Source organism: Rhinichthys klamathensis, unplaced genomic scaffold, assembly GCF_029890125.1.
Source record: "Rhinichthys klamathensis goyatoka isolate OS25496 unplaced genomic scaffold, OSU_Roscu_1.1 h1tg000001l_1, whole genome shotgun sequence".
Classification (NCBI taxonomy): Eukaryota; Metazoa; Chordata; class Actinopteri; order Cypriniformes; family Leuciscidae; genus Rhinichthys; species Rhinichthys klamathensis.
Genome location: NW_026606555.1, coordinates 2,494,855 through 2,507,978, shown reverse-complemented (window position 1 = coordinate 2,507,978; position 13,124 = coordinate 2,494,855). Strand labels below are relative to the sequence as shown.

Sequence of the window (13,124 nt, the reverse complement as noted above, 5' to 3'; positions counted from 1 at the left end):
GACAATACAGTAATAAGGTGAATAAATTGTATACTGTATCCACTGCAAGTATAGTATTGCACTGAATATTGAATAGTAGGCCTGTCAAATGTCTGTATACAGTATTCACCACTTGCATACCGTGAAAATACAGCGACCCGACTACAACAGCCAAAAAGTTTACAGTAAAAAACTCTCAATGAAAAGCATGTTACAGTAAAGTACACTCAGAAGACTGCAGAATCACAGTCAGTGAGAGAGATTGATTCTGCTTCAGCATAATGTCTTCATGTTGGTCCGGCCGGAGGAGTTTCTCCTCATCACACACACTGTCATCTCTGAGGTAAAGGGAAAAACCCTAAAGCAGAGTCAGCACTGACAACATTCTCCACACCTGCTCTTCCTCATCCACTTCCTCCTTGTTCACCACCTCTTACACACATACTCTTCCTTCTCTCCCTCTTATATTGTTTCCATCCATTGTTGGTATCACCATTCAGTGCAACATTTTGAGTCAATTGTGGGACTCTGAACTGACTTGTATTATGTACAGTTGGTTTGGTCACATCATTAGAAATAAGTGTGAACAATTTTGAGTCGAGATTTGCAAACAGTGTTTTAAACACCTGAACTTTGTTTAATGTTTTACAGAAAGAGTGATTTATTCGACAATTATTTTTTTAGCCTCTTGAGAATTTGGTTCAGAGGGGTTTAGTGTTTTAGCAATTCAGAAAAACTGTAACAAACATTTCAGGATGCATTTAAATATTTGTACTGCTGGAGTGTGGATTTATATATTCATGTTTATAAAATGTTAAACAGTAACTATAATGTGCATGAACTTTCACTATCACTATTGGTAGGCTAATGAATAAAGACATTGACAAATATGAGTTTATTTGTTATAATACATTTTAGGGTCAACCCATTTAATCCCAATTTTTTCACAGACACACAAATATCCAAATCATGTGTCATTAGTATCCCTTTGAAACAATCAATCAAATTTTTTTTTTACTTTTCATGGAAACGTGTGTGAAAAAGTGAGTTTTATGATCGGTCACAATTGTGACCGGTGGGATACTGTGTTGTATCAACCATTGGACAGACTGAATATAGGTCTATTTGACAGTGCAGTGTTTGTGTGTGTGTGTTTGTGTGTGTGTGCATGTGCGTGTGTGTATGTGTCTGTGCGTGCGTGTGGGGTGTGTAGTGTGTGATTTGACTGTGTGTGATGTGCGTGTGGGGTGTGTTGCGGTGTGTGCGTGCGTGTGCATGTAGGTTGTGGGGTGTTGGGTGTGCGTGCGTGTGGGGTGTTGCGGTGTCCGTGTGCGGTGTGCGTGCGTGTGGGGTGTGCATGGTGTGGCGTTGGGTGTGCGTGTGGGGTGTGTTGTGCGCGTGTGTGGGGTGTGTGGAGTGTGTGGCGTGCGTGGTGTGTGTGATGTGCGAGTGTGAGTGTATGTTTCTGTGTATGTATCTGTATGTAAAATTACGTATAAAGTTAGGTATTGTGTATTGGCATTTAGATACAATGTGTTATCCCACCAGTCACTATTGTTGCTGTTGACATGTTTGTGAGTTCTGTGAACACATTAAACAAAGTTGAGTAATTGCAAATGCATATATCAATACTAGACACCTTGAACATGACGTGTACCAAATAACTATGTCCTATCTTTATGTTAACATACTTTACTAATCTTTTCTTTGGGAGCTTTCTTGCTGCAATCCTCTTGTCAAGGCACAAACAGGAAATAAACAGCTCTGGTCATGTGACTATTTACAGTAAACATGCGACACTGCACATATTTCATTGAGACCCTTTAATATTTCAATATCTGCTGGAAATGCATTGATAGATTATTCAGTAACATTTTCTATAGCTTTAGAAATGAAACCTTTTTTTTACGGTCACTATTGTGACCGTTGGGATTACATGGATTAATACATTTCATTTTATTTAATAATTGCAGATTATTGAAAGTTACATCCAAGCACTGTTGAATTCACAACCAAATGGAAGACATTTGTTTTTATTGAACCACTACTCTGCCGGTGTGATTGTGTTTGGGGAGAGGTCTGAATTGCCAAGGCACAGTTTTCGAAAGGTTAGTCTTTACAGTTGTTATTTAGTGCAAAAATAAAAGGTCAGAAAGACAAGTTTAATAATATTTCATCTGCTTTACAGGTCAACTTTGACAAATATGATGCCATGATTGGCTTCATGCAAGTGCATAAAAACCACTGGAAATTTCTGGTGTGTAAAACCATTTCCAAATCATAGTTAATTACTTACATACATAGACAAACTAACTAACTGTTAAACTAACCAAACAAAATGTTTTTACAGTATCTTGATAAGAAATTGAAGAAAGTCTTTGTGGTGGATCCCCAAGGGATAGATGAAGAAGAAGAATCTAAACTTGCTGCTGAAAGATTCAGGTATTGTATTATAATATTTCTCTTTTTTTATGAACACACAGTACATTATCAAGTACTGTTATTATCAGCTTTGGTGACAGTTTAGTGAAATGATACCTGGTTACAAATTCAATAATACAATTCTCATACGCATTTAGAGAATTCTTCAAAATGCGGCAGGAACTTTATGGTAAGACCGACTGGGTGGATGTGACATGGACACATGGTGTCTTGAACCACAGCATACAGCAAGATGGCAGCTGTGGAGTTTATGTCATGCAGGTAAAATTTTTGAAACCTTGAAACAAGACAAAATTTTACATTACCTCGACAGTGTAATTTTTAAATTTCTTATTATGCTATGGCTAATGTATTTTGAAATTTTATTTTATGCTTTTTATGTTACCAAACAGATGGCTAAGGAGGTGGTGGAGGCATTTCCAGTGACACCATCTGAAATAATGATACCTTCCCGTATGCGTCTCCTTTCCAAGCTACGTAAGGGGGTGGCTGGAACAATCTTAGAAGCATCAGGTATGTATTGTAAGCACACCATTAAGGAGAATATTGCACTGATCCTTCAGTGTAAGTGCTCTATACTACACATGGGCATGAAAAGCCAAGGCTCCCACAAACTGATCTATAGTCATTTTTGAGCAGCGAGTTTGATTCGTATTATTATGTTGGCTTTACAATGGTAATGAAAACATAAAGTTTAAATTTGTATCGGTTCCTATAATATCTTCAAACAATATCTTAGTCTTTATATATGACCTAATTAAAATAATTAGATTTCTACCCTGAAAAGGAATGAAGAATTCACTATTTGTATATACTATAGTAATAAATTTATAATGTTTAAAGTTAATATATAAACCATGAATTAACTGTCTATCTGTCAGTTAAACAGTTCAAATAGAGCACTGATTTGCAAAAAATGTGTTTACAGTTTTCAACCCCAAAGATCATTGCTCCTTTTGTGGACAAGATTCTCCTGTTGGACTTGTGGGTCGGAATACATGGGTTTGTATCTGTTTCTAAGTACATTTTATTATTACATTTTTTATTAAATCTATTAGAAATGCATCTCAAAGTGTAAAATTATTTAAATTACTTAAATAATTAGTATCCAGATAATTATGTAATTAGTATGCAGTTAACTTTGAAATAACTTTGTAGCAAATTTACTGTAGTACTTTTCTAGACAGTTTTTATCTTTCGCTTTGATACATTTCTCGAATCATCCTCTACATTTGTAAAATAATAAGTGCATTTCTCAAAACAATTCGTACAAATAGAAAAACACGATGGATTAGCCAAAAGCCAGTCTCTTGCTCATATTCCTTAGTTCATCTCTCAAAAGTAAATATCTGTGTCAATGACCATGTCAGTGCCATTAGACAAGTCCTTGTCCCATTGGCTACGGATAAGACAGTACAAATCTACACACCACGGTATGCAAGTTATTGATTGAAAGAGACTGGATATGATTCAAAGTGACATTTTTAGAATTGGTCAGGCAAAAAAAATAATAATAATAATTACAATATTATTGTGATATAGAGAATACACCCAAAGGCAAAAACAGAACATTATCATGGAAAACACAGGAAAGACCAATTTCAGGCTGAAATTTTCTTTTGCATCCAACAGCACGTGTGTATATACTTGAGGGTTGAAGTATGTATTGAAGGTTCAAATTTGAGCTATTTCAGAGAAATGGTTTATCATTGGTTGATCTACATTATCTTCAGCAGTGAAAGTCAAGATTCACCTGCACAATTCATCAATTCATGGCACATTTACAAAAAGTATAATAGAAATGTGTAGAAAATATACTTATGACAACTTCTAGATCAACCATTTTGCATTTAATTACTTATACAATTAACTAATGACTTGATGTTTTGAGGTGTAAGATATTGCACGGATAAATATTTAATACATTTTAAGGAACATGGCATTAGCAACTGATAAATAATGTTGGAAGCCGCAGACAATTGTACATAATCAATATCAAGACTGTACCAAAGCATTAACAACTTAATGAGAAAGAATGAGAAACTAGTTTTATAAAATGAACAAGTGAATAGAGTATGTGGAGGTTGAACAAGTAGTTTTGAGAATTTAATTTCTGATCTGAGAAATGCACCAAAGCTGTGAAAAACTGTATGTAAATAAAGATAAAATAGTTTCATTATTGTACTGTATATTTGATTTCTATTTAATTAGAAGTTTTCAAGTTGAAAATAATATTACTTTATTATTCATGTCGCAAGATTTTTTTAAATTAAAGTTTATTTGTAAATTAATGTTTGATTTAATATAAAAGTATACAAAGTTTAATTGTCACAATTTTCCCTCACCAGATTCAGTGCAGCACATGCGAAAGGTGGTATCACTCTGTCTGTGTCAACATTCCTAAAAGAGCCATTCCAAAATTTAAGAATGTTATGTGGTTGTGTGCATTCTGTAGATAAAAAATACCAAAACGGTTGAAATTGTACATGTACAAAAAATTGTTTACTCTTTTATGTTTTTTTATTTTATTTTTTATGTTTAATGTTATTTGATCATTTTGTTCAGTCTTCTCCAATTTGCATAAACACGAGTTCTGTCAACATGGCTGTTGTCCTGAACTTTTTTTGGGTGAAATCTCTGACTTTTAAATATAACAGTATATATATATATATATATATATATATATATAATTTTTAGTTTAATATCAAGTCAAGTAACCGTTATGTATACAACACTTTTAATTTTTTTTAACTGTTTAAAGCAGCTTTCCTGTAAAATGACACAGGTTTGATGTCTCTGTCTTGCTGTTGGACAAAGCTATCACAAAAAGAATGTTACAGTTTTTTTCGATTGTTAAACGACAGTGAGCACAACTGGAGCTACGTGTGCAAAACTATAACTACAGTCTGCACTACCAACAGTCACCTGAGCTAAACAGTTCACATCACCTGCAAAACTCATTCCAAGCAACACAACTCTTAACACATGGCTCAAAACAGGCTCATGCAGACAAACACTATGCACAACCCTCACTGAGATAACACACACTGTCACTCAGAACACACTGAGAGGAAAAACACTAGCATCAAACACCAATACAGAAAATACAAACTTTTCATCTTTACAATTTGAACAATTTCAGTGACTTCATACAAAGTTATATTTTCTTCAAAGAAAAGAGTGACATTCTTTCAGGTGATTTATTTAAATTTTTAGAACATAATTCTTTAAGGTAAATGAAAATTAGCAGTTTGCTTCAATAGTCTGTAGTAATTTACAGAAATACAGTAATGAGAAAAAAAGGTAGAAACTAAAAGTACATACTGTAATTCGAACAAATAATTGAGGGGCTAATCCTGCCTCTCTCTAGCATCAGGCCACAGGTTTCCAGCCTTTCAGCTGAAATTGCAATCAGCAGTGTTTGAAAGGCACAAGGCAGAAATCTATTCTGTTTTGAATGTGTGGTTCACAGTTTTGACAGCAGTGTTTTAGCATTTGAACAAAGTGCTGTAAATCCACAGTGTTGTGCAGGTTGTGGTTAAAGTCATGGGATAAGTGTGTAGAGTTTTGAAAACTGTGTTCAAGCAATGAAAAACGAACTAGAGTTTGGTCCACATGAACTGCTGCTGTGCAGACTGGAGTTAGAGTTTTGCACATGTAGCTCCAGTTGTGCTCACTGTCGTTTAGCAATCGAAAAAAACTGTAATTTTGGACATGCAATACCGATTTCCGCCAGTAGTGGTGAAAGTAGAGCAGTATGGGTAAAAGTAGAGGTTGTGAAAGTTGTCCCCTGTCCTCCTCTACTGAATGACACTGGTTTGATGTCTCTGTCTCACTGCTGGACAAAGCTATTACAACAATAATGTTATTTTTGGACATGCATTACCGATTTCCACCAGCAGGGGTGAAAGTAGAGCAGTAGGGGTAAAAATAGAGGTTGTGAAAGTTGTCCCCTGTCCTCCTCTACTGAATGACACTCGTTTGATGTCTCTGTCTCACTGCTGGACAAAGCTATTACAAAAAGAATGTTAAATTTGGACATGCAATACCGATTTCCGCCAGTAGGGGTAACAACAGAGCAGTAGGGGTAAAAATAGAGGTTGTGAAAGTTGTCCCCTGTCCTCTTCTACTTAATGACACTGGTTTGATGTCTCTGTCTCACTGCTGGACAAAGCTATTACAACAATAATGTTATTTTTGGACATGCATTACCGATTTCCGCCAGCAGGGGTGAAAGTAGAGCAGTAGGGTTAAAAATAGAGGTTGTGAAAGTTGTCCCCTGTCCTCCTCTACTGAATGACACTCGTTTGATGTCTCTGTCTCACTGCTGGACAAAGCTATTACAACAATAATGTTATTTTTGGACATGCATTACCGATTTCCGCCAGCAGGGGTGAAAGTAGAGCAGTAAGGGTAAAAATGGAGGTTGTGAAAGTTGTCCCCTGTCCTCCTCTACTGAATGACACTGGTTTGATGTCTCTGTGTCACTGCTGGACAAAGCTATTACAAAAGGAATGTCAATTATGGACATGCAATACCGATTTCTCCCCAGTAGGGGTGAAAATAGAGTAGTAGGGGTAAAAATAGAGGTTGTGAAAGTTGTCCCCTGTCCTCCTCTACTGAATGACACTCGTTTGATGTCTCTGTCTCACTGCTGGACAAAGCTATTACAAAAAAAGTGTTAATTTTTAACATGCAATACCGAATTATGCCAGTAGGGATAACAATAGAGCAGTATGGGTAAAAATAGAGGTTGTGAAAGTTGTCCCCTGTCCTCTTCTACTTAATGACACTGGTTTGATGTCTCTGTCTTACTCATGGACAAAGCTATTACAAAAGGAATGTCAATTATGGACATGCAATACCTATTTCCGCATGTAGGGGTGAAAATAGAGCAGTAGGGGTAAAAATAGAGGTTGTGAAAGTTGTCCCCTGTCCTCTTCTACTTAATGACACTGGTTTGATGTCTCTGTCTAACTCATGGACAAAGCTATTACAAAAGGAATGTCAATTATGGACATGCAATACCTATTTCCGCATGTAGGGGTGAAAATAGAGCAGTAGGGGTAAAAATAGAGGTTGTGAAAGTTGTCCCCTGTCCTCCTCTACTTAATGACACTGGTTTGATGTCTCTGTCTAACTCATGGACACAGCTATTACAAAAAGAATGTTATTTTTGGACATGCAATACCGATTTCCGCCAGTAGGGGTGAAAGTAGAGCAGTAGGGGTAAAAATAGAGGTTGTAAAAGTTGTCCCCTGTCCTCTTCTACTTAATGACACTGGTTTGATGTCTCTGTCTAACTCATGGACAAAGCTATTACAAAAAGAATGTTATTTTTCGACATGCAATACCGATTTCTCCCCAGTAGGGGTAAAAATATAGGTTGTGAAAGTTGTCCCCTGTCCTCCTCTACTGAATGACACTGGTTTGATGTCTCTGTCTCACTGCTGGACAAAGCTATTACAAAAGGAATGTCAATTATGGACATGCAATACCTATTTCAGCCTATAGGGGTGAAAATAGCGAAGTAGGGGTAAAATTTGAGGTTGTGAAAGTTGTCCCCTGTCCTCCTCTATTGAATGACACTGGTTTGATGTCTCTGTCTCACTGCTGGACAAAGCTATTACAAAAAGAATGTTAATTTTGGACATGCAATACCGATTTCCACCAGTAGGAGTGAAAATAGAGCAGTATAGGTAAAAGTAGAGGTTGTGAAAGTTGTCCCCTGTCCTCCTCTACTGAATGACACTGGTTTGATTTCTTTGTGTCACTGCTGGACAAAGCTATTACAAAAAGAATGTTAAAGGTGCTCTAAGCGATGTCACGCGTTTTTTAGGCCAAAACATTTTTTTTCACATATCACCAACATCTCCTCACTATCCGCTAGCTGCCTGTCCCCTGAACACACTGTAAAAGAACGCGGTCTCTGCAGACTCCCCAGGCTCCACAAACGGCAGCAAAAACAAACTGAGCAATAAACAGAGCGACCCGAAGCACGAAACATAACAAACTGTCCCAGCCAATAACCGACAAGAATGATGTGGGGTGTGGTCTAGGGGGTTATTGCGTGGATGAGGAGGAGGGAGGGTCTAGCTAGCCTCTGTTTGTTTGATAATAATTCAAACATCAACAAGAGGTTACGCCAACCGATATCGCTTAGAACACCTTTAATTTTGGACATGCAATACCGATTTCAGCCAGTAGGGGTGAAAATAGAGCAGTAGGGGTAAAAATAGAGGTTGTGAAAGTTGTCCCCTGTCCTCCTCTAATGAATGACACTGGTTTGATGTCTCTGTCTCACTGCTGGACAAAGCTATTACAAAAAGAATGTTAATTTTGGACATGCAATACCGATTTCAGCCAGTAGGGGTAAAAATAGAGGTTGTGAAAGTTGTCCCCTGTCCTCCTCTACTGAATGACACTGGTTTGATGTCTCTGTCTTGCTGTCGGACAAAGCTATTACAAAAAGAATGTTAATTTTTAACATGCAATACCGAATTCTGCCAGTAGGGATAATAATAGAGCAGTATAGGTAAAAGTATAGGTTGTGAAAGTTGTCCCCTGTCCTCCTCTACTTAATGGCACTGTTTTGATGTCTCTGTCTCACTGCTGGACAAAGCTATTACAAAAAGAATGTTAATTTTGGACATGCAATACCGATTTCAGCCAGTAGGGGTGAAAATAGGGCAGTAGGGGTAAAATTTGAGGTTGTGAAAGTTGTCCCCTGTCCTCCTCTACTTAATGACACTGGTTTGATGTCTCTGTCTCAATGCTGGACAAAGCTATTACAAAAAGAATGTTTATTTTGGACAAAAAGAATGTTTATTTTGTACATGCAATACCAATTTCCGCCAGTAGGGGTGAAAATAGAGCAGTAGGGATAAAATAGAGGTTGTGAAAGTTGTCCCCTGTCCTCCTTTACTGAATGACACTGGTTTGATTTCTTTGTGTCACTGCTGGACAAAGCTATTACAAAAAGAATGTTAATTTTTAACATGCAATACCGAATTCTGCCAGTAGGGATAATAATAGAGCAGTATAGGTAAAAGTATAGGTTGTGAAAGTTGTCCCCTGTCCTCCTCTACTGAATGACACTGGTTTGATGTCTCTGTCTCACTGCTGGACAAAGCTATTACAAAAAGAATGTTAATTTTGGACATGCAATACCGATTTCAGCCAGTAGGGGTGAAAATAGAGCAGTATGGGTAAAAATAGAGGTTGTGAAAGTTGTCCCCTGTCCTCCTCTACTGAATGACACTGGTTTGATGTCTCTGTCTCACTGCTGGACAAAGCTATTACAAAAAGAATGTTAATTTTGGACATGCAATACCGATTTCAGCCAGTAGGGGTGAAAATAGAGCAGTAGGGGTAAAAGTATAGGTTGTGAAAGTTGTCCCCTGTCCTCCTCTACTTAATGACACTGTTTTGATGTCTCTGTCTCACTGCTGGACAAAGCTATTACAAAAAGAATGTTAATTTTGGACATGCAATACCGATTTCAGCCAGTAGGGGTGAAAATAGGGCAGTAGGGGTAAAATTTGAGGTTGTGAAAGTTGTCCCCTGTCCTCCTCTACTTAATGACACTGGTTTGATGTCTCTGTCTCAATGCTGGACAAAGCTATTACAAAAAGAATGTTTATTTTGGACAAAAAGATTGTTTATTTTGTACATGCAATACCAATTTCCGCCAGTAGGGGTGAAAATAGAGCAGTAGGGATAAAATAGAGGTTGTGAAAGTTGTCCCCTGTCCTCCTTTACTGAATGACACTGGTTTGATTTCTTTGTGTCACTGCTGGACAAAGCTATTACAGAATGAATGTTAATTTTGGACATGCAATACCGATTTCAGCCAGTAGGGGTGAAAATAGAGCAGTAGGGGTAAAAGTATAGGTTGTGAAAGTTGTCCCCTGTCCTCCTCTACTGAATGACACTGGTTTGATGTCTCTGTCTCACTGCTGGACAAAGCTATTACAAAAAGAATGTTAATTTTGGACATGCAATACCGATTTCAGCCAGTAGGGGTGAAAATAGAGCAGTATGGGTAAAAATAGAGGTTGTGAAAGTTGTCCCCTGTCCTCCTCTACTTAATGACACTCGTTTGATGTCTCTGTCTCACTGCTGGACAAAGATATTACAAAAAAAAGAGTTAATTTTTAACATGCAATACCCAATTCTGCCAGTAGGGATAACAATAGAGCAGTATGGGTAAAAATAGAGGTTGTGAAAGTTGTCCCCTGTCCTCCTCTACTGAATGACACTGGTTTGATGTCTCTGTCTCACTGCTGGACAAAGCTATTACAGAATGAATGTTAATTTTGGACATGCAATACCGATTTCAGCCAGTAGGGGTGAAAATAGAGCAGTAGGGGTAAAAATATAGGTTGTGAAAGTTGTCCCCTGTCCTCCTCTACTGAATGACACTGGTTTGATGTCTCTGTGTCACTGCTGGACAAAGCTATTACAAAAAGAATGTTAATTTTGGACATGCAATACCGATTTCTCCCCAGTAGGGGTAAAAATATAGGTTGTGAAAGTTGTCTTCTGTCCTCCTCTACTTAATGACACTGGTTTGATGTCTCTGTCTCACTGCTGGACAAAGCTATTACAAAAAGAATGTTAATTTTGGACATGCAATACCAATTTCCACCAGTAGGGGTGAAAGTAGAGCATTAGAGGTAAAAATATAGGTTGTAAAAGTTGTCCCCTGTCCTCCTCTACTTAATGACACTGGTTTGATGTCTCTGTCTCACTGCTGGACAAAGCTATTACAAAAAGAATGTTATTTTTGGACATGCAAAACCGATTTCCGCCAGTAGGGGTGAAAGTAGAGCAGTATGGGTAAAAACAAAGGTTGTGAAAGTTGTCCCCTGTCCTCCTCTACTTAATGACACTGGTTTGATGTCTCTGTCTCACTGCTGGACAAAGCTATTACAAAAAGAATGTTATTTTTGGACATGCAATACCGATTTCCGCCAGAATGGGTGAAAGTAGAGCAGTAGAGGTAAAAATAGAGGTTGTGAAAGTTGTCCCCTGTCCTCCTCTACTGAATGACACTGGTTTGATGTCTCTGTCTCACTGCTGGACAAAGCTATTACAAAAAGAATGTTATTTTTGGACATGCAATACCGATTTCCGCCAGAATGGGTGAAAATAGAGCAGTATGGGTAAAAATAGAGGTTGTGAAAGTTGTCCTCTGTCCTCCTCTACTGAATGACACTGGTTTGATGTCTCTGTCTCACTGCTGGACAAAGCTATTACAAAAAGAATGTTAATTTTGAACATGCAAAACCGATTTCCGCCAGTAGGGATAACAATAGAGCAGTATGGGTAAAAATAGAGGTTGTGAAAGTTGTCCCCTGTCCTCCTCTACTGAATGACACTGGTTTGATGTCTCTGTCTCACTGCTGGACAAAGCTATTACAAAAAGAATGTTATTTTTGGACATGCAAAACCGATTTCCGCCAGTAGGGGTGAAAGTAGAGCAGTATGGGTAAAAACAAAGGTTGTGAAAGTTGTCCCCTGTCCTCCTCTACTTAATGACACTGGTTTGATGTCTCTGTCTCACTGCTGGACAAAGCTATTACAAAAAGAATGTTATTTTTGGACATGCAATACCGATTTCCGCCAGAATGGGTGAAAGTAGAGCAGTAGAGGTAAAAATAGAGGTTGTGAAAGTTGTCCCCTGTCCTCCTCTACTGAATGACACTGGTTTGATGTCTCTGTCTCACTGCTGGACAAAGCTATTACAAAAAGAATGTTATTTTTGGACATGCAATACCGATTTCCGCCAGAATGGGTGAAAATAGAGCAGTATGGGTAAAAAAAAGGTTGTGAAAGTTGTCCCCTGTCCTCCTCTACTGAATGACACTGGTTTGATGTCTCTGTCTGACTGCTGGACAAAGCTATTACAAAAAGAATGTTAATTTTGGACATGTGATACCCATTTCAGACAGTAGGGGTAAAGGAGAGGTTGTTAAAGATGCCCACTGAGGCCCCCTACCGAACTGCACTGGTCTCATGTCAATAGGCCCTTTCAAATTAACCCTTTAAGTGTCACCCCCCTTTTTTTGAATATACATGAAAATGCACATTTCGAACTTAAATGGTTGTAATTCAAGAATGCTTTGGAATATAGACGTAAGATTGGTCTTGTTTTAAAGAAGACATTTGGCAGATTCTTGTAGAAGTGAAATAAATTAAGAAAGTGAAATAGAAAAAAAGTTATAGAAGTTTGAGTTTATGAAAATGTACAATGTAAAAAATTTAATTATTCATATTTTATATAAAATATATATTTTCAAAACCTGGGCGACTCTAAAACTGCAAAAAAAATCAAAGCCAAAAATCTGAACAAGTTGTGTTTCAAATTTTAGGTTGATATCTCAAAAAATGAGCTTTCAGTAAGATTTTGTTTGGGCGCAGTACCAAACTTTTTCACTAGATGACAACCAGACTCCATTACTGCCCATATAAGGGCGCCTCCATTTCCATATGTGTTTTGAATGATATGAACCATTATTTCCACAATTTTCATACAATTTATGAAGTAGACATCCTATTCAGAAGTAATATGAGAAGTTTGGCAGATTTTGATATGATTTCAACCTCTAAGAAACATAAAAAGAACACGCATGTGCGTTTTAGCTTCCTGCCACATCATATAATTTTTTTCTTTATATAAAAAAAAAAATTCAGACCTT

The 13,124-nt window shown here is 37.4% G+C and overlaps 1 long non-coding RNA gene across 1 annotated transcript; it reads left to right on the top strand.

The window, feature by feature from the left end:
• The first annotated feature begins 2,816 nt into the window (after nucleotides 1-2,816).
• On the top strand, nucleotides 2,817-4,931 carry LOC130090352 (uncharacterized). The gene is made up of 3 exons (XR_008807698.1): nucleotides 2,817-2,934; nucleotides 3,350-3,423; nucleotides 4,770-4,931. It is a non-coding gene; the product is annotated as an uncharacterized LOC130090352 (long non-coding RNA).
• The last annotated feature ends 8,193 nt before the right edge of the window (nucleotides 4,932-13,124 follow it).